The 21,574-nt window shown below is 41.1% G+C and overlaps 1 protein-coding gene and 1 long non-coding RNA gene across 7 annotated transcripts in view; one reads left to right on the top strand and one right to left on the bottom strand.

Moving 5' to 3' along the window:
• Positions 1-12,570, bottom strand: part of ZNF148 (zinc finger protein 148) — a 38,636-nt gene extending 26,066 nt beyond the window's left edge. For 2 of the 6 annotated variants that reach the window (XM_061370002.1, XM_061370006.1), the window contains exon 1: positions 12,251-12,570. The gene's annotated coding sequence lies outside the window, so the exon portion shown is untranslated. Of the gene's footprint in view, positions 1-11,669; positions 11,818-12,250 lie in introns of those variants that run through there. The other 4 variants (XM_061370005.1, XM_061370007.1, XM_061370003.1 and 1 more) reach the window with 3 other exon arrangements.
• Positions 12,571-12,668: 98 nt separating this feature from the next.
• LOC133221279 (uncharacterized) lies at positions 12,669-20,401 on the top strand. The gene is made up of 2 exons (XR_009727953.1): positions 12,669-12,775; positions 19,950-20,401. It is a non-coding gene; the product is annotated as an uncharacterized LOC133221279 (long non-coding RNA).
• The last annotated feature ends 1,173 nt before the right edge of the window (positions 20,402-21,574 follow it).

Below are 21,574 nucleotides of genomic sequence, written 5' to 3'. Positions count from 1 at the left end.
CAGCACAGCTCCTAGGAGGAGAAGGCAGCACACCTAAGATGGAAAGGAAAGCCCGAATCAGCTACTTAGGTAACTTCTGTGAGAAGGTGGACAAGAGGGGTCTGGCCTCTCCTGGGACCTAACCACTGATCAGAAAGTGCAATCAACTAGTAGGTTTCCAGCTAACATAGAGTAGCCATTTCAGCAGAGAATGACTAGAGGAATGGGGTCACACATGTAGGACTGTCATCAAGAAAAGGTAAGCAAGACAGTAAGACTGAAGAGAAGCACTGGTTACCACCACGATTTTTTAACAGAACTGTAAGAGATTTGGCTTGTTTCTCAGTTCTGCTACTGCTGTTGGGCAAATCTGTTATCTTGGCAAGTCATTCCCCACCCTGTATTTCCACTTCTTTGCCTCGAAAACAAGGGCAATGACCCACCCAGGATTTAGGTGCAAAGAGAGCAGTAGGAATTATCTATAAGGGCCTCACAAGCCTACTCATTACTGTTACAGAATTTCACAAAGAAATACATTCATTCTGCCTTTAGAAGAGGATTAAGCAGAGCACAGTAAGAGAACACGTTATGCAATGAGAAGTAGCAAATTACCAAGCAGCTGCTTATTCAGTGAGCAGCATGTATCCTGTACATTCAAGGTAGGGGCTTCCGGGGATGGGGTAGGGGGAATACTGTGTTCATGTATCACAAAAGACTACAATGCAATATTAAGGTGCTATATATCAGTAATATTGTGAGGATGGTAAAATTAAAGTGGCATAGGTAAAGCTGCAACTTTAACATTTGCATGCTTGACCTAAAGCTGTTCTTCTAAGAACATTCTCTTCTTGCCTGTAATATCTTTAATTCAGCTTTATTGTTTTCTAAAAGGCCATCTACATTCATTAATGAAAAGTAGCAATTACTGAAAAATTCAAGCTAATAATTAATACATCTGTGCAGACTAAGTAACATTGGACAATAAGTTAATGAAAGTGTGATCAAGACAGCTTTGATCAAAAAACCTTGAAGTGAGCAGTGAAAGCAGTCACAGATTCTGGAAGGCATCCCTCATTTACATACATGACAGAATGAAAACTTTCAGGAAAATACCAACACTAATTTAAACCATAGGTGAGGAGGACATGAATCACAATACAAAACAGATCTTACAAAGCACAGGCAGTATTTCTTATTTCAGTATTTGAATGCATTATTTCAACACAGACCCTTGGGTTGCAAGAGCTATGCAAGTGGTTTAGAAGTAGGAAACCATTCTCCTAAACTGCAATTTTGATTTTAGGACACCACCATGCACTAGGTACAGACTTTTTCCCTAAACTTATTCAGGGTAAGATTCCATTCTGTGCAACACCTAGAAAAAAAATTCTACAAAATATTGTTAGCTCTCTGTAGACTAACTTTTCACATGGTGATACCGGCATGGAACACTTTCTCATTTAAATCTGCTGAGGAAGCAGTGTCATACCCCAGCGTAACTTCATTTTTTATGGATATTTATTTCATTTCACCTGGCTTTCAAATATATTTTTCATCTACACATGGAACAGTAACCTCAAAAAATTCGATTAGTCTGAAACGTGATTGAATGAATACCTCTTTAGCAAAAGATGCACTGCAGACACACCAAGGAAATTCTATGCTTTCTATATTGTTTTTGAAGCATCACAGTGTTACCTTCAGTGGCCATCTTTCAGAGCCACAAGTGGTCTGGGCCATAAGATCTGCAAGAGCCCTTCCTAAAACTTAAAGACATAGATCTCCGTGAATTGCTCCACTCCTCAAACACCATAGGTCCACCTTACCCACAAAAAAAAAAAATAAAGGCCTTTTAGGAACCAGTTCCACAAGACTAACACCCCTATCAACTAAAAATTACAAAACTAAACATGAAACATAGAAAATAAACTACTTCACATAAATACCTACCTCACTTTTGGGACTATAAACACAAGGCAACACACACATAACCATCAATGGAAAAAATAAACCCTTATAATAATCCCCTGAGGCAAGAAAAAGAATCACAGGTGACAGTTATTAATCATAAGGCACAAGACATTTCCATAAGGTGCTTGGACCATTCAGAGATGACAGCTGCATGATAATATATGAAAATAAGCGAAGTAACAATGATTCAGGTATCATTAGAATCAGCATCTCGGGCAGTATGTTCTGGTGGTGGCCCTTTCAGGGAGCAGAGGATCTTGTGATTCTCTATCAGGGAGACCACTGACCAGCAATAAACAAAAAACAAAAAACAAAACCAAAAAAAGGGTAAAAAATCTATCACTGTTCTTCAAAGTATTCAAGCAGTTATGAACTGGGCCCCAAGGAGCAATTTTGATGAGCAGAACCAGGGATTGTTGTGGCCTAAACAGCATTCTGTTACAACAGAAACATTCCAGTTGTCAGCTGATACCCCTTTCCATACCAGCCCTGAGTTCTGTGAGCTGCACATGGGGACAGAAAGACGATGATGATCTCTGTCCTCTTCTGTAATAAAGAGTCATACTTGAAATGAGAGGGCAAATGCAGGCTTTCTCTAGAACATGACAGCAATGTCTCCAAATAAATTAAAAATGTCATTTTTTTAGTAAGCTACAGAGCTTTAACACCACACACCAGCAGAGCTATAGTAGAGATACATTTGAGGATATTGGTCTATGGCAAATAATAATGCGACTTCCTTCTCATCATCCCTGGGGGTATTTAAAAGATGTGTAGATGTGGCACTTAGGGACATGGTTTAGTGGTGGAATTGGCAATGTTATATTTACAGTTGAACTCAATCATCTTAGAGGTCTTTTCAATGGTTCTATAGTATTAAACATCTTCATCAAGAATAAGCCAGCACATAAACACACACGTTAGTATTTAAGGACAGTATGAAATCAGCCAAAGGGGGAAGGGGTAGAAATAAACTCTAAATTCATAGAAGTGAGCAACTAGGTAACTTTCTTAAAACCCCCTCTTGGAACACAAACATGTCACAGGCCACATAGATTTGCCAAGACAACAAAGAAGTTCTAAAGAGAACTCTTCTGTACAGTTAGGATTTTTTTCCCACATTGTTGCAACAAATATCCACCACCTCCCTACTGACAACCAACATTTGTGGTTTGATTAAATCAACAAGAACTACTCCTATCCTGCTTACATAAAATTCCAGAACTGTAAGTCAGCCTCTTTTAAGCTAGCTAATCCTCACTGCAAAGGAAAAAAAGTCAAATCAAGTAACTGCTAAATCCAGTGTGCTTCTGCAGTGTATCATCTTCAAAAGACTATCTACAACCCCAACAAGAACTTCCAGGTAACTCTTCAGCTTGACACCCTGAGAACCATATAAACAAAGAATCCCAGTGACTTCTATTACATACCCCAAGGTGATTACCCCTCATTAAAGTTTTACAATTTTCAAACAATTTTAAACTACTTAAGCCCATTTTCAGATCAAGGCAAGCCAACACATGAGATGTCTAGAAACCATTTTATAAGAGCAATAATAACACAGGTATCCCAGTCCATTAACTAACATGGAAAATCATCAAAAAAAAGAAAGCACAAAAAAACCTCAGACTTTTCAGGATTATACCCTTCTGAATAAAACAGTTGTGGCAATTTGATTCTACCTCGATGACTTTTGTACCCAGCAGCTAATCCTCATTAATTATCTGCTAGAATACACTAAAACAGAAATTTAGATTGATCAAAAGATATTATTCATGTTTATAATAACTCCTATAACCTTTAGGAATGAAAATCTTTTAAGGTTTTTGATGCCATTAACTCATAGGCCAACAATTAAGAGCTACCATCCCAAACAGATCTGAAATTCCTGAGAACCCATAGTGACATATCTTTATGACAAAGCTTAGTCTTAGTGAAATACATTTAATACAACCTCTATTAGTAAGCAAGCAGGAAACCAATCCATTAAGAAAATCTTCTTACTTTAGGATTCTGGTAGAAGAAAATCCCAGCATGTCCTATGCTTATGGACTGCTTTCCAGATACTATTTTCTCATCCAACTGTATTCAGAGTCTCAGATCCTCAAGCCCTCAACCTGCTGATTCAGCTGAATTCACCCAGGTTCCCTCAATGTACGGATGCGTCGCATAGGTAACAGGGCAATTAACTTCAGGCACCCAGGATACAAGCAGCAGAGCTGAGACCACTTTGCTGAACTTGTATCCAACCAAAGATGGGAAATGAAGAGTTGCCCAATGTTCCAGCAAATTTTAGGTCTGTAACACATAACTACAACAGATCCTGTGCTTTCTGGGTAGGCAGCCATACTGTCATCACCACCACAACTGTGAAAAGCCTCACACCTGTCCTGTGACCTATATGGAATGTAAACTAGGAACAACATAAAGACTCATTAGACAGGATACTGCAAGGTCATGCAAAGAATTGAGAGACAAGGACTTCTGTCAGTTTGTCCATTTACCTTGCTGTTCCTTGAAAAGTGACAGTAAACTCATACTTAAAGGTGCCTTATATACAGTGTATATAATGCTGAAGACAGGCTCCTGATAGGGGCCAGAAAAGCCTGAACATGCCTGGTTTGCATGATCTACTTTTAACAGCAACAAGCCCACCGGCGTTGTCTACGAATTGCCACCTATTCTACATGTTCAAGCCGTTTACTCTGACAACTGGATGATCATCCTCTGTATACTCCCTTTCTGTAAATTCGATTTTATTATCCCCCTTCCCAATCCCTTAATTTCATGTCAAAGTATTTGGTGACCATAAAAAATACATTTTAAATACATAAAAATTATTTTCTATGAGTCACTTAAAAAGTTCACAATTTCCACCAGAAAAAAACAACATTAAAGCCAAGTAGCTTTCCCTTACCTCCTTACACCCCTTAACAATACAAGCTTTTCCTATTCCCAGAACACAATCACTTAACTTTCACATCTCTTTCTTTGCTGACTCGGATGAAAATTCATCACAGAGCATAACTGTCAGGTTCACTAGTGATAGAGGAAGCTCCTGAGAACAGCAGCCTAATAAAGCTTTCCTCCTTGAGGTACGACGGCAGTCTTTTTAATGTACGAAACGATTTATTTTTGTTTGGTATGTTAAAGCAGTATTCATGCAGGGTATCTTCACACTAGATTTTACTCCCAAAACCAGTTATAAGGTTAGAACTAAGTTGAAAGCCAATATTCCATGGACATGTCTAGAAAATCTGCAAGCGTTCAACACTGCCTCACATGACATCCTTGTGTCTAAATTGGAGAGACATCAATTTGATAGGTGGACCACTTGGTGGATAAAGAACTGGCTGGATGGCCACACATAGAGAGTTGTGGTCAATGACTCAATATCCAGCTGGAGACCAGTAACGAGCGATGTCCCTCAGGGATCGGTGTTGGGAGTTGCCAAGTGCAAGGTCCTACCCCTGGGTTGGAGCAATCCCAGGCACTGCTACAGGCTGGGCAGAGAAGAGATTCAGAGCAGCCCTGCAGAGAAAGCTTGGGGGTGATGGTTGATGAGAAAATGAACATGAGCCGGCTTCAGTGTGCACTTGAAGCCCAGAAAGCCAACCGTATCCTGGGCTGCATCAAAAGGAGAGTGACCAGCAGGTCAAAGGAGGTGATCCTGCCCCTCTACTCTGCTCTTGTGAGACCTCACCTGGTGTATTGTGTGCTGTTCTGGTGTCCTCAACATAAAAAGGACATGGAACTGTTGGAACAAGTCCAGAGGAGGGCCACAAGGATGACCAGGGGACTGGAGCACCTCCCAAATGAAGACAGGCTGAGAAAGTTGGGGCTGTTGAGCCTGGAGAAGAGAAGGCTGAGTGGAGACCTCATAGCAGCCTTCCAGTATCTGAAAGGGGGCCTATAAGGATGGTGGGGAGGGACTCTTCATTAGGGACTGCAGTGATAGGACAAGGGGTAATGGGTTCAAACTTAAACAGGGGAAGTTTAGATTGGATATAAGGAAGAAGTTCTTTACTCTAAGGGTGGTGAGGCACTGGAATGGGTTGCCCAAGGAAGTTGTGAATGCTCCATCCCCGGCAGTGTTCAAGGCTGGGTTGGACAAAGCCTTGGGTGAGATGGCTTACTGTGAGGTGTCCCTGCCCATGGTAGAGGGGTTGGAACCTAAGGTCCTTTCCAAACCTAACTATTCTATGATTCTGTGATTAGCGACTGTGGTCTAAAATAACTGTATCACATCTTGGTACCCCAAGGACTGACCACCTCCCTCTGCAGTTGATCTACTGTGGTCATTACAGAAATTTCCTTCAATGTAAGATGTGTACGATTACTCTAGCAAAAAGGGAGTTGGCAGTTCATGAATCTTTCATCAAGAACTTATTTGTTTAAAGAAACTTTAAGCACACAAAAATAGAAGAATTCTTACATTTATTTATATTGTTACTGTTCTATCTAGAAATGCTTAGTGCTATAAATGACCCAACCTAAAAGCCTGACAATTTTCATTCATATCAAATGTGAGTCTCTGTCAGACTAAATATATGTAACAGTGACCTATGTTAGGAACCACGGTTTCTGTGGTCAGTAAGAGGAGAATCTTACTTCAGGAGGTCAGCAACAAAGATGATAATTTGCTTCAGAGTACTTTTATCTAAGAAACTCTGAAATCATCTACTGCATCTGGAAATACTGACTGTTACAATGTGCACAGACTAAAAAATCATCTATGGATCCTGTGAAATGTACTAATTTCTTGGCTTTAATACTCATTTTGCTGCCTCTCCCCTCCCTTTACAAAACTGAAGAATGTTTGCAATGCAACAGTAGTTTCACTTGTTGAAAGGAAGACTAAATATTTTTCACAACCACAGAAAGCCTGCAGAAAGCCAGTGAATTTCGAAGTTGCTTACTTGCTTTGCCCCTTCCCAGTAAACTACAGATCCCAGCTACACCCCAGGCAGCTAGCCCACATAATATGGTGCTTATCATTTGGCAAAATAAACCCTGATTTATGCTGAACATTTCTCATACTCAGTGACTAGAGCTTTAGGACAGACATCAGCATGAATACATGCTACAAGTGGTTTATATATACACAGATGTATATGTACACATCTTAGGAGCATATCACCATTTTCTTATTTCAAATCTAATCCCAACAACAGAAAAGCAATTCAGCAAATTTTCAGGGCAATCACATAGCAGTTAAAATTCAGAGAGTGTAAAAAGACATTTGCTTCCCCTTCCTTAAGCACTGCTCGTGAACACGTGACTACATTAAATTAGCCCAGCATCAATATTTCTCACTTCAACTGTTGCACTAAGGTAACATGACCTGGTCATGATGTTACTGGCATTGTAAAACTTTCTAATGATGTCTTTTAGATCCATGTTGGAGTACATAAGTAGCAAAATTTATGGGAAATTATTACAAAGGCGTTAAGATACATCTTTCTACCTTATAGATGTAGCTGGCATTTGAAAAAATTTTAGAGAAGGCGGCTCATCAGCATCATATCCAAGCTCACTTACACACCTATTCCAGCAGCCTTATGCATTAGTAATATCAGGTGTTATATCAAGAAATTATCTTGGTTTACAGACATTTTATAGGCACCTTGATTTTTTGTTTGTTTTTTTTTGGTGGTGGCTTTTTTTTTTTTCCTAGTGCAAGAAATCTCAACAGTTCATACTTGATAGGCTGTTCATAAATTATACCCTACTGCTGTTTGCAGGTTGGAACTTCTTCCCACACCAATTTCATTTTATCATCAGACTGTTTAATTCTGCACTTATAGAAATGTCATCCTAGTCATAAGTGAAGAATTAGACAGTATTGTCTTAAGGCTTTCTGCACAAACTGTGACAAGATGCAAATACTGTGATACTAATATGCCAGTAGAGTACATGAATTGAAGGATCAGGCCAACACATATACTCCATAAAGAGCTACGTCTTGCTGTTTTCCAAATGCAATAAAATCATGAAGTGATATAAATTAGTAATACATTACCTATACTATATTACAGTATTCACACTGTTACCTCTTGATAACACAGCCTTGAATATATTAACATATTGATAATATGAGTACACTAAAAATTATTTTTGAGCAAAAGCAGTATTAGTCTCTATATCATCGCCCAAAATAAAATTCTGACAATATGGAAGAAGCTATCAGGAGATTCTAACCCCTCTGCATGTTGTCCTTTACACAGTCTTTCTAAAAGGCACTGAATTTCCCCCTAGGACACACAATAAAGTTCTGTGAGAAGCTCTTACAAATATCCCCAGATATTTTATCCCACATACTGAATGATACATGAAAAATATCTCCATATGGAATCAGAGGAACACAGTTTAATCACAGACAACACTGGAATACTCATACTGGTTATTGTACCTTAATTTGTACAATAATTTGTAAGTTAAATACGTTAAGCCTATGTCACTTGTATAGTTCATGGCATTACTGCTGATGTATAAAATATTCTGTTCTATATAGATGATAAAAAATGTGTATTTAAAACGTATATAGAATACTAACACGCTAAACAGATGGAATTGTGTTTTTAACTTCTCTAGAAAGTACAGAAATGCAGTAACTAACAGCATTTGTGTAAATGAAAATAAATCTCATGAAAATCTGAATGGATTTTCTTTTGTTAGACAGAAGTTTGTGCTTGGCATACAGCCATACATTATAGCCAATGGCTGTGTTTTGCTGACATAGCCTGTCAATAGCTATGTCTCAGCTGTTAAAAAACACTAAGTCAAATGTATAAACTCAATACTAGTTCAAGGGTTTCTACATAGATTCCAATAAATAGGAGTGACAAAAAGAAAAGAAATTGATGAATATCAGTACAAGAAACACTATTTCCCCAGAAGTATTTCTGTCAAAAAAACAAACAAACAAATTAAAGTGCAAGTTAATTGTAGTACTGATCCTTCATGTAAGGCCTGCAAACTGACAGAATCAGACACCTATGGCTGCTTACGTCCAAAGAGACTCTGTGGGACTTCATTTGTCTTTAAACACTCAGCTGTGTAGATTAGACTGCAAACTGGAGGTTTGAATCTGTTTCACCATAAATGATGCTGGTCTGAAAGGCACCTCTCATTAAAATGCCAGGTAAAGGCAAAAAAAAGTACTTATTTTAAATAAAACACATTTATTTCTGTTAGATCCACTTAAGAGTCTTCAAAATAAAATATATTCCCAATAGCATTTACTTTTTGATACTTGTCCCATTCATTTAATGTACAGGACATTATTAAGTTTGGACAAGAAAGTTGGACACTTTGGTTTCAAGTTCAGGGTAACAGCAGTATGTTTATTTATCAAAGTCATTACATTAACAACACTACTTCTTATTTAAGTTTTATTACTTCACAAAGAAAAATGTATCTTAGAGCCAAAAGTAAATCAAACTTCAACCTAAGTTACGCTAAACCTTTAAAAAGGTTTGGATAGATTAAGGCCCACTCTATCAAGCTACTCCATACAGACAGGTCTCCATTTGTAGTATTTACAACAGGACACATAGCGGTCCTCACAAGAGAACGACTCTACAAAGATCCTAGTCACAAAAAGCATCACAGATCTCTAGCAGCAGATATGGAAGCCAATCCCACTCTGCTTTTCCCCTAAATACTAAAATGCAACAAACCCTTCCTTCCCCATGAGTAGATCCGAAAATATTTTACCTAAATCCATACACTAACAACCCATATCCTAAACGTCACTATTTGCAAATTTACTTTATCAAGCCTGTGGTGCAAAGAACCCATCTAGAAGTGAGATATACCCTTTCAGATGTACCATCACCATTATTTCACTGCAGTAATATATTCTTAGTATTCTTAAAGTTCAACTCTAGCATTACTTCCAACCTCAATGGTTTTACAATGCCAAATGTCTCCAGGACATGCTCCACAGACCTTTAAATCCTCATACAAATAAACTTGTATAAACTGAACTGAGACAGAAAACAATCTTTTGAGAATCTACATAGTATTACAGAAGTATGTGTTCCTTCAAATGAACAAATTAGCCTGCAATATAACTTCTTGAATTTTGAGTAATTTTTCTTCCATTTTTTTAACCATTGTGGTTCTTCAAGTAGCTACTTAACTACTTATGCTTTGAATTCTTAATCTCTTTTACTGGGGATTCTCCATAAATATAGTATGCTTGCAGTACAGTAGAAATTAAACACATTTGAACAAGGACAGTAACAGAAACACAGATTACATATATATCTGTTCTCTCAGGCTTTACCCCAAGGAGTAAAGGCAGAAAAAGCATATGTGCACATGACAGCCTAAATGCAAGAGGTCAGCCTCATCTTTTTTAGCTTTATTCATTACATGAGCCCACTGACAAACTACATATTTGGGAAAGAGGGATATGCAGATATCCAGAAACAACTACAAAGAAAACACTTTTGGAAACTGAATAAACATGTATGTTCAGCTCAGTATTCATCAAGAAAGGCCATGACAACAGTTTTTAGGAAACTGTGCAGTTGAAAAATTAATTTTGTGGAGTTTTCCTTAATTACTGCAACAAAAGCAGGATTTGAACGCCTCTCCTATGAATCTGTCTGTACCCTGTACCAGGAGCTGTAGATCCCATGAGATCCACAGGAAAGCAGGCCTCGTGAGCTCTAGAGTTCCCAGCACAATCAAAGCTTCTACAGATGACAGCTGTCACTGGACACATGCACAAATCCCAAACACTGCAAGTGGAACACTGAAAAGCTGCCTGAAGGTATGCAAACTTTTTACATAGCAGAATGCATTTTAAATCCTGATCAGACCATTCGTTTACTTAGTCCAGTGCTTACACAGTAAGAACTCCATCAAAAATTGATTAGCACTCCTTTTCCACCTCTTTCCTTTAGAAGGCATGTTTCATCAAACTCAAGGGGAATGACTGCAGCTGTACCACTTACAAGGATGAAATCTGATATGGACCCTCCAAAGTGTTTAGGTGTGACAGGCCCAAGTACGTATCTTTAGCAAGCTCATAAAGCATTACCGATAACCTGTGAGTAAGTACAGCAAATAAACAAAGCAACTGAGATCCTATCAGAAGGAAAAACATAGTCCTCACAGTCATTTTTCTTGTACCAATGGCAAAGATGCTGCTCATCAGGAATAAGACATCTCTCTCATCTGAAACTTCTTGGACCAGAATGCCACATGGACGCAAACAGAGAGATAGGTCATGGTCCAAAAAGACTTTCAAAGCAAGACTAAAGCTGTGATTACTGGATTCCACATATTTACTTCTTTTATGATTGTGCAGAAGCCCTTACAGCTGTTCTGTACAGTTTATGAAAACAAAGTAATCAGAGAGATTATTTACATTTGCAACATAAATGTCTTCCTTTTTTTATGAGCCAGCTTAATACAGACATTGCTACATTCATCCCAACTGAGGCTTGGCAGGAGTTAGGAGAGGAAAGATGATGAAGAGTGAAAGTGTTTAAAGCCCAACTAATTTCTCCTCAACTCCTACTGGTTCCCCCTGCCCTCCCAGCCACTTCCAGCCCGGCACTTGTTCTCATCTCCCGACACTGCAGAGAGCTCCCTTGCAAAAGCTTCCTCAGAACAGCTGAGAGAAGATTCGGAAAAGGTTATTAAAAAAAAAACAAACAAAAATTAAGCTAAATGAACGTTCACAAGTCGGCACACTTCACTCAGCTTACACCAGGAACAATGGAGACGCGGGCAGCGGGAGGATACGGTCGCTCGGGAAGACGGGGCCGACGGGACACGGTGCCAGCCCGCCTGTCCGTCAGTCTGCAGCTCCCCGGTTCTTTGTCTGTCCGTCTGTCAGACGGTCCCACTGGCAGAGCCGGCCCCATACCGACCTCCCCGGCGAGGCCTGCTTGGCCCGGCCGCGGCCCCGCGGCTCCCGGCCCGCCGCGTTGGGGGCCGTCTCCGCCGGGGAAGCCCCGCCACCGGCCGGCAGGAGAGGAAGGGAGCTCTCGGCGCCCACCCCGCTGCGAGGAGAGGGGCGAGAGGGCGCCCGCCGCCTCTCTCCTCATTCCCCACTCCTCGGCCTCTCCGCCAGCGGGGCCAAGCGCGGCCCATGCGGGCGGGCCGCGTCGGGCCGCTCCGAGCTGAGCCGCGGCTCCCCCCTCTTTTCCTCCCCTCTCCTCTCCTCCTCCCTCCCTCCCTCTGTCTCGCTCTCCGTGCACCTCCCGCCGCCGCGGCGGGCAGGCACGAGGGCCCAGCCGAACCCGGCCACCTCCCGCTCCCGCCCGCCGGCACTTACCGGCCGCACAGCTGCGAAGAGAAGGCGGGCCGGGCCGGGGCGCGGCGACGGCGGCTCAGAGTGCCCGTGCCGCGGCCCCCGGCATGGCGGGGCGGCGGCAGGGCGCGGGGGGGAGGAAGCGGCGGCAGCGGGGGAGGGGAGGCCGAGGGGAAGTTGGCGACGGTGGCTCCTTCCTGCTCCGGCGGGGCGAGCGGCGCCTTCCCTCAGCCTCCTCCTGGCGGTGACAGCGACAGGCTGGCCAGAGCGCCGCCGCGCCGCGATGCACCATGGGAAACACGCCCGGAGGACCGGCGGGTGCTCGGGTGCGGCGGGCCGGCTGCGCGGCGAGGACAAGAGGGGAGGGAAGACGAGAGGAAAAGGGGAGTCGGGCAGCGCCGCACCGGGCCGGACCTCCCGCTAGGCCGGGACCGAGGCGGGGGGTGCCGGCGGCCCGGGTTATGCGTGGGTCAGGAGGCTGGCGCGGCCGTGGGAAGCCCCGCCGGGCGGGCCTGGGCGAGCGCTGCCCCGTGCGCGCCCTAAAGGAAGGTGGGGCGCGAAAGGCCCGCAGGCCGCGCGAGGTAGGTGGCCAGGCCTCAGGGAAGGGATGGAGCTGCCAGAGAGGCTGGGGGTGCGCCCCCCACTCCCGGTATTGTTCCAGCAGCTTCATTTCTGAGAGGTCAGGGGAACAGAACGGTCCGGTGGTGCCAGGGAGGAGGCTGAAGTAACCCCTGCCCCTTCGCATCCCGCTACTTTCGGGTGAGGCCGGGGCATTCTGAGGCAGAGGGGCGCGGGCCAGGTGGGGGCGGCACTGGGCCACAGGTGTGCTTATGGAGGGGGTGGCTGTGGAACGCCTGGGGCTTCCAGAGCCATCAGGAAGTCCCGAGATGAGTTTTCTGCGCTGTAACCTCCATAATCGTGTTCTCCATGACCCCGCACAGTAAACTCTGTACAGAATTGCCAGAGGCCAATCTTGAATCCCGTGAATTCTGTGGAGTAGCTGTCCACGCCTTTACAGCTCTTGACTGTGCATTGGTCTCTCTTGCATCTCTCAACTTCGTCGTTTCTGAAGGTTACCAACTCTTCCACGTTTCTCTAAATAAAGTCTTTAGGCCAACAACGCACTTAAACACATTCTTAACTAAATTGCTTTATGGCACTTGCTCATAATTAAGCATGTGCTTAAACTCTGTGTCGGATTAAAGCCAAAATCTTCATAAGTTCTATTGGGTAAAATTTACCAGCTTCATCAGGCTTGGCTTTATGAGTCATTCAATCAGCAGCAGCCCAAAGCTTTTTGCTACAAGCTTAGTTATTCCCAGGTTGTCCTACAGGATCACCCTGTCTCCATGACAAAGCTTGTGCCCTTCGTTCAGGTCCTGTTAGAAGTAAGATGCATCTGCTTGGTGATTCAGCTTCATGTACGGTTTCCATATCCTTTAATGAGGTGCATTAATAAGATTGTGTATCCTTATGCAAGCTATAGGTTGTGCCACCCAGTTACAGTGTAATGAGCTGTATTAAGAAGAAAATAGTAGTGACATTAGGGCCCAGTTTGAAGGTCTGCCCTGACTTTATGCAGTACATGTATTTCAAGATGATTGCATCAAGTATTCATTCTGCATAAGCAGAGGAAGGAGTTAATAAAATGTGGCTACATTTCATGCAGTCATCTACAATTTTACATAAATACAAGAAACGCTATCAACCTGCATGCCGAATAAAATGGAAAACTATTCAATTTCCAAAAATAGAGTTTTAGAAACTGAGCGAAGATGTACATTTGTGCAGCTTTGATTTTCTTTTTCTTCAAAGGCACTTAATTTGGTGACTCTATTCATTTTTACCTGTCAAAAAAAAAAAATCCTTTGCATTTCATTAAGTCTGAGTCAGGAAGCTCAGCATTAAGGCCTTATTTTAAGATATGCTGTGGAATTAAAGCTTTCTGCAGGGTGAGCACAAGTCTTTCTCCGAGGATGCATGAATTGCAACCTGCTTTTCAGAAAAATTTGTTTGGCAATTAACAGTAATATGGAGAAGAGTGTCTTGTACTTAATGCAGAAAAGTAAGACTCAGCATATTTGCATCCTCTTATTACTCTCCTACCATTCTTTTATGACCTTCATTAAGACATACTCCAATTTTCAAATGTCAGTTTGGGTTAGGGTGGAGTTTTCTGTTGTTGTTTTAAGAGGAACTGTGTGCCTACAAATTGTGTTGTTGAGCGAGAAGCCTACAGTGCTTTGTTCATCTGGAAGTCCCCCCAAGCAAGGCAGATAGTGAAGAAACACGTCAGACCTTGGACCTTTGCCACCCGGATTTTCAAATGATGACAGTTGCTCACCAGCCACAGAGCTGTGTCACTGATGTTTGTATTGGTGTTTTGACACACCTTAAGTACTGTGGTGTTTATTAATGGTTTGACATAACAAAATAGAAAAGGAATATATAAAGCCAATAGCTTGAAGAGCTTAGAAGAGCACTTGCATTTTGACCTTTTTGTTTGCTTATTTGTTTTCCTTATGCCACTCTAGGAATAGCAGACAAACGCTGATTTTCCCTAGGGAAAAAATTAAGAGTCTTTAATGTAGTCTTCCCTATCCCTTCTGAATTGTGGGAGTTACCCAGAGAAACCCTCTAAAAGGCAGTGTGTGTGGAGCATGGAGCACAGTATGGTTCAGTTTACCTTTTTTTTTTTTTTTTCTTCCTCCTAGGAGGGCTAAATAATGGAAAGTGAAAGGCATTTCTCCCTCCTCCCTCCCTTTTGTTAATTCCTTTTTCTGTATAAATCAAAAACCCAAGAAACCAGGAACACAAGTAAGCTTTATATTTTAAAAGTGTGGCTTTTGGGAAGCATTGGAGAATATATGTGTGTTTTAAAATGTCTTAAACAGGAAGTGGCTTCAGAAGTAACTGTAGAATAAGCAGAACCATCTTCATTTGACTTCCTGCGTGACAAACTGATTTGTTTCATTCATTGAGTTTATGCATCAAGCCAGTAACTTCTAGTGAAGCAGCAGCTGATCTGGAAAGATCCAGTCTGGGAATTTGAGCAAGAAAGCCACTGTTTAGGTAGGTTATTGAGATGGCCACTTAGCCCATCTCTTAAAATTATGACTTTGTATTTGTCTGAGTTCATCTAGCTTGAGCTTCTAATCATCAGTTTAACCCCAATAGCTAAAAGACTGTGTATCAGAATTTTTAAATCGGTTTTCCAGGTCTGGCTTTATCCTTTTAACTCCTTTTAAATCCTCTTCCAGCTTTTCAAAAGGTATTTTTTGCTTCCTTGAAAACAGTGTTAGTGTGGCCCAAGGTGAATCCAAGAGGAAGCATGGGGCATTACAGTGTGGAAATACACAGTTCATCTTCCCCAGCCACACTAAACCAGCCTTTTCTGTGCTTGTGGAATCATCAAACAAGTGAAGTTAGTAATGTCAGTGGAGGATGAGAGTAACTTGACTTTCAGAGTTAACAGATGTTTTCTCCCTCACCCACTCGAATTATTCTTGTAGTGGGTAAGTTAGTTTAAGCTTAAGTGTCAGCGTGTCTCACCAGCCTACAGGCTGGGCATGACCTGAAATATGGCCTGGAAACCCTTTGAGAAAAATCGTAACTACATAAAGGAACAGTAATCATCATTAGGACTAAACCCAGGATGAAGAGCAAGAAGTAAATATAAATGGCTTGTTGTCACAAAAGTGAAGGTAAACACCACTTAGTCCTCATCACAGATTTAGGTCTTGTTCCCTGTTCAGCAACACAGCCAAGCACACGTCTAACTTAAAAAATGCAAATATCTCATTAAATTAAATGGAGCTATCAGATACCGAATCAGAAGGAAAACTGAATGCCTTCTCCAATTTCTCCCCTTCATCCTTGGACCACTAAGATCACTGTAGGCCTGGTTAATACTAGTATGTGCCAGTGATAAAATGAATGGTGCTTCAGAAATGCCTTGATGAATGCCTGACATTTCAACAGTGGATGCAGTTAGGGAATGATTACTACTGAAAGCTAAAAGAAAATCCATCTTTTTTTTTTTTTTTTCATTCAAGTATTTCATCAAGGCTTTAACTAGCACAAGTATTCAATGCAGAAAATTAAATTAGTCCATTGTCTGAGCATCTACTCACTTTGTCTGTAAATTGTTCCTCTTCATTTCAGCATCCCTGATTGAATTTTTATTTTAATTGTATTTTTTATAGCAGACTTTCAATTCATGATCCCACATAAGCCTGACTCAATTGAGTCTGCGTTGCCCTATGTTGCTAGCAGATCAGGAATCAATGGTAATGCTGTCAGTAGTTGTACGCTATGCATGTCCTAACATTAACTAATGCAGAGAAATGTGATGGTACTGTAGGTCTCAAAATACCTGTACATGTGATGTTTGTAAACAAAAATAATTAATTATGAAAAATATTGGTCAGAATGAGAGTGGGCATGCACCTGGCTCTTTAACTTGTTCCTGAAATCTTTCTGTTCCCAAATCTGTTTAGAGGAAAAATCTGTTCCCCTTCCACCTGAGCCCTGAAGAAGTCTTCACATCAGTTTTTAATGCCACAAACACACCTGACTTGACTTGTTCATTTATTTGACAATAATACAGAAGCTTAAAATGCTTTAAAACTTAAGATGAAGACATCACAGAAATACCAGAGAAAATGAAAAGTAATGGTTTGATGAGAGATACTCCTGTCTGAAAAACAAAGAAAGGTAGCAAGCCAACATCAGTCAAGATGGTTTCATGTAGACACAAGACATTCAGGTAATCTCTAATATGTTTGACTTGGCTGCACATGGCATTCCTGTAAAATTAGCATTATAAATCTCAAGGTTAAAAGAAAAGAGGATGTTTAATATTCCATGCTGAGATGCCTAATAGGCACAAAAAGCAACAAAAATGATGATAATGTAGTACTTTGCCTAACATAAATTGTCAAATGTCACAATAAGGTACAATTTAGAGAACCAATTTCTCTGCCTTAAAACACAAGTTATAAACAGAGCAGAAAACTGTCTACTCTTAACTTATATTAGCTGTCTACATAAGACATTTAAGTCAAATTAACTTCAGATGGGAAAGTAAGAGGGCCTTAAACTCCAGTATGAACATTTTAGGATTAAACCGTTCAGAATTAACTGTAAAGGAAACTGGGGATATTTTATCTGTAAAAGAGCATCCACACAGAGATTTGGTGGACTTTAATTAATGGAATTTAATGTCACACCTTTACTTAATTTATCTTAATCTTTCCCAGGTGCCCCACTGCAGACAAGTTCTTTAGTTTGAAGTATTATGGTGGATCTAATTTGAAAGATAGCAGTAGCTGAAGCGTTAGCTAAAGGCTTGCCCATATGGGAAAGTTAGTCAGTGCAGAGGAACCCAGCTACTTAGTATCTGCTTTGTGTCAATAGCCTTTAGTTTACATTAAAGTGTTGTAGGCTGCATCACACCACCTGACATGCACTGAGAGTTTACGCAGAGCAACTACTCTTTTAAATTCAGATTCACACCTCTTCACAAGTCTAAGATTTACCCAGTTAAAGCAAGACTCAAGATTCAAAGAGCAGGTAGGAGACCAGATTGTGATAATGATGGGAGATTGATACTTATTAACCCAAAGTTCAAAGTTGAAACAGGAAAACAAAACAAGCCAAGCCTGTTGGAGATAACATGGAAACTCCTGAAAACAATGAAACCCAAGAGGTTGTACCTTCCCAGGGTGACAAGGATGAAGCTGTTATTCTAAAAGGCATGTTTCCATGCATTATTTGAGCCAGCAGGAAAGCCAACGGAGTATAGAAATCTAAATCTATGAAAACCAGTAAAAAGAAAAATCTCAAATTTCAGTTGGCAGTGATGAAAGGGAAAATGAGAAGGGCACAAATGGACCTTGAATATGAAAATGGGAATGATTCTCAAAATGAAGAAGTAAAAAAGCCAAAAAAGGTTGAATTAGAACTTACAAATTGCTCAACACAGCAAAAAAGGAAGAGTATAGGGTTTTGCAGTCTCATAATAAAAAACACCATATAGTTTCTCTCCCTTTACTGGTCTCTGGTAGTACTCTCAAAAATAGCATCAGAACAATAAGGAAATGCTGGAACAAGGAGGCTATTAACCATTCTCCAAATCACATAGAGCATATCCATGACTGTCAGAAGCTGGAACAATAGGACTGCCAGCAAAGCTATGGAGCCATACATCTTGACCTGAAAATCAGTCAGAATGGTCTTTCAAAGCATTTGAAAGATTGTGTTATGGCAAGGTTTTGTAAATGAAAAATCAGATCTCACTAATCTCTTAGAATTATTGATTGTATCAGTAAAGTAAGAATATAGAAAAAAAACTAAGCTTATTTTGTCTTCCAGAATATATTTGACAATTTACAGTGTCAGAATTTGTCCAGGAGAGAGAAGGCAGAGAGAAGAGTTAGGTGGTCACTTTTCATCAGGGCATCAAGTTAACAACAAAGGCCTCGGCCTTCCCTCCTAAACCAATTTGTTGTTACAGTACAGATTGGGAAAAGACAAATGCTGAACTGGGATATGATAGATACAAAACATAGGTATGAATTTATGAAATTAACCAGGCCCCAGAGGGGACAAAAGGAAACTTCAGAGACCTTTAAAAAGCTAGATGAATGAACAATGTAATTGCCAAAGAACTTCATTATATCTGCATTAAATTATGCATTTAGGAGAACAGGCAAACTGCTAAGATACCCTACAAGTGAAAAATGGCTAAGGAACAGCTTCAGATGGGAGGTTCTTGTCAGGGAAAATCAAGAAGGTAGAGCTGCTGATAAGTAATTTTCTCAGGTGCCTTTCTCATATAACGAGAAATGGACTAGAAATTTCTCTAAGGCCAATGCCAGCTAATTATTAAAACCTCCTTGGAAGTAGTTATGACTTGACTTTTCTTTCAGAATACAAGGATGCACTGAATGGAATTGCTTAGGACTTGCACCAGACTGTTCAATGGTTTAACTGGAGAATGACGACTGGTAAATTTTCAGATTGCACCAATCTGGAGATGGCTGCAAGATCTGCCAGGGTCCAGGTTTAGATTCAGCCTCTTCCTGATAGTATAGGAGTAAGGTGGAGAAGATGGAGCTCAGCTCAGTAAGGACAGAGAAAAGGAGCTGCCCTTAATCTACAGCAGAGCTACAGGACAGCAGTATTTCAGAAGATGGTTTAGTAGGGGAGTATGGCTGTTCATGAGCTATACATGAACTTACCTGCACACCATCCTGTTACGTATGAACTGGCTTATACCTCTTAAGACACAAAGGGATCATTTCCATTCAGCCTATACAGTGTTGTTTTCAGCTAGAGGCATTATGTCTGGTTTGGGGCATGAAACTCAGGAAAGACATGGCCCAGTCAGAAAGGACAGTAAGAATGATAAGAGATCTAGAACACATGACCAAAACACCTAGGTGAACTGCAGTTGTTCCGAAGGAGAATGCTAAAGGGGAAACGTGAGAAGAGTCTTCTAATATGTAACAGGCCATTGCAGAGACAAGTGGAAAAAGCTTCCCCTATCCATGGGAGCTACATAAATTGCAAATTGCAGCAAGGAAGCTTCAGGTTAGGTATTTTTCTAATAGCAAAGGTCACAAAACACTGTAATGGCCTATAGGTCTTTAGGAACAGATTGGACAAATATATAGGGAATGCTTTAGGAAGTAACCTAGATCATTGTCTTTGCCCCCAGGTGCCACCCAGCCTTGTTTGCTGTTGTGCAACAGAAAACTTAACAACTCCATCCTTTCAGTGTGCAGATAAAATAGGATGAAGAAAACAAAAAGACAGACTATCTTGACACAGATCTGTGGTACAACCTCAAGCAGACTGCTGTGGTAGAGCCATCTACAGCCATCTCAAAGAGACTGGGAACTTCAGAGAATTCAAAGAAAAGCAACAAGTAGGATCAAGAGCATGGCAATTCATGAAAGATTGAAAAGATTTGGATTATTATCTTCAGAGAAAAACAGTGGAGAGACAATAAAAGTACATGAAGTCATGTCTGGTACAGACTGATCAGGAGGTTCTCTTTTTCCTGTCTCGTACTGTAGAATAAAGGGACTTTCTGTGAACTATCAAACTAAAGGTAGGATATTTAAAACTGAAAAATAAAAACTAATAAAAAAAAAAAGAAAACCACAACACCAAAGGAAGTACACAACAAGAGACTGAAGTGGAGAACTTCTCTCCTATGGTACAGTCATAGCATTGATACTAAACCCAAAAGGATTCAGAAAGAAAATGTCTTACCAACATAGGTTCATGAAACACCATCAACTCTGTGAAAAAAGTCTGGGTCAACTTGAGTGACATCAGCACTTTGCACCACCCTCTGCTCTCCCCCATGGGCCCTTCATGGTTGCACTCCATCCCTCTACAGCTGTTCCAGAGAGAAGCAACATGAGTCCCTGAAGGAGGATACTCAGCCTTCTGCCACCACCTGCAGTGCTCCTGCCAGTGTGAAGACCAAGGCAAGAGCCACCAAACCCATCTCGGCCAGCAGCCCTCTAAACTACAGGGAAGTCCCACCACAAACCCAGCTTAGCTGCTTGCTGTCGCAGAACAGGCATGCAATAGGGGAAAGCGGACAAAAAGCCAAAGTTTCAGATTATTGCTGTTTTAAAAGACAGCAAAGGATACAAAAAGAAGGACTGCTTGTTTCTGAAGAGGCCACTGTGCATCCAAGTAGGCTGGGGACTGGCTCATTTGCACATTGCTGAAAGAACAGGATAGGTCTGATCCAAGTCCTTTCTGTCTTGGATATCTGGCAGTATCCTGAGCCAAAAAAATCGCTTTGCCCCAAACAGGCTTCATAAAATCATGCCCTTGTCATCCTACAAAAACTGATCTGCTGCACCAGGGAGGTGCATCAAGCTGTTTCTGTATGTCTGGTTTATCCAGTAACAAACAGTGACAAACATTGTACCTATAAGCAGAACAGCAAAGGTCTTCATTGCAAAGTCTTACCCAAAGTTATCTTAAATATATTTAGTACTGAATAACCATTAGATTTTCAATTATTTATGCATTTCAGCTAGTGCATATGAAGAACTGAACTTGAAAGGTAATCAGTTTAAGGATGCATGCCAGACACATGCCAGAAATTTGGCCAGAAATTTGTTTAAAACACAAAGCAAACATCAAGAGATCATTTTCTGGGGAAGAATGTGGTGCTGTGTGCAGGGATTAAGAAAAATGTGGCCTTTGTAATGCTGATACTTCACAGTATTTGACATGAGGACAAGCATCCTTCCTCAGCTTCTCTCAATGGGTCCAGTTTGGTGAGGAAGAGATGCTTCGTGTGGTATGATCTCT

This window comes from Neopsephotus bourkii, unplaced genomic scaffold, assembly GCF_033783945.1.
Source record: "Neopsephotus bourkii isolate Nb327-2 ecotype Australia unplaced genomic scaffold, CSIRO-AGI_Nbou_v1 NB_1526, whole genome shotgun sequence".
Classification (NCBI taxonomy): domain Eukaryota; kingdom Metazoa; phylum Chordata; class Aves; order Psittaciformes; family Psittacidae; genus Neopsephotus; species Neopsephotus bourkii.
This window is presented reverse-complemented; position numbering and strand designations above follow the sequence as displayed.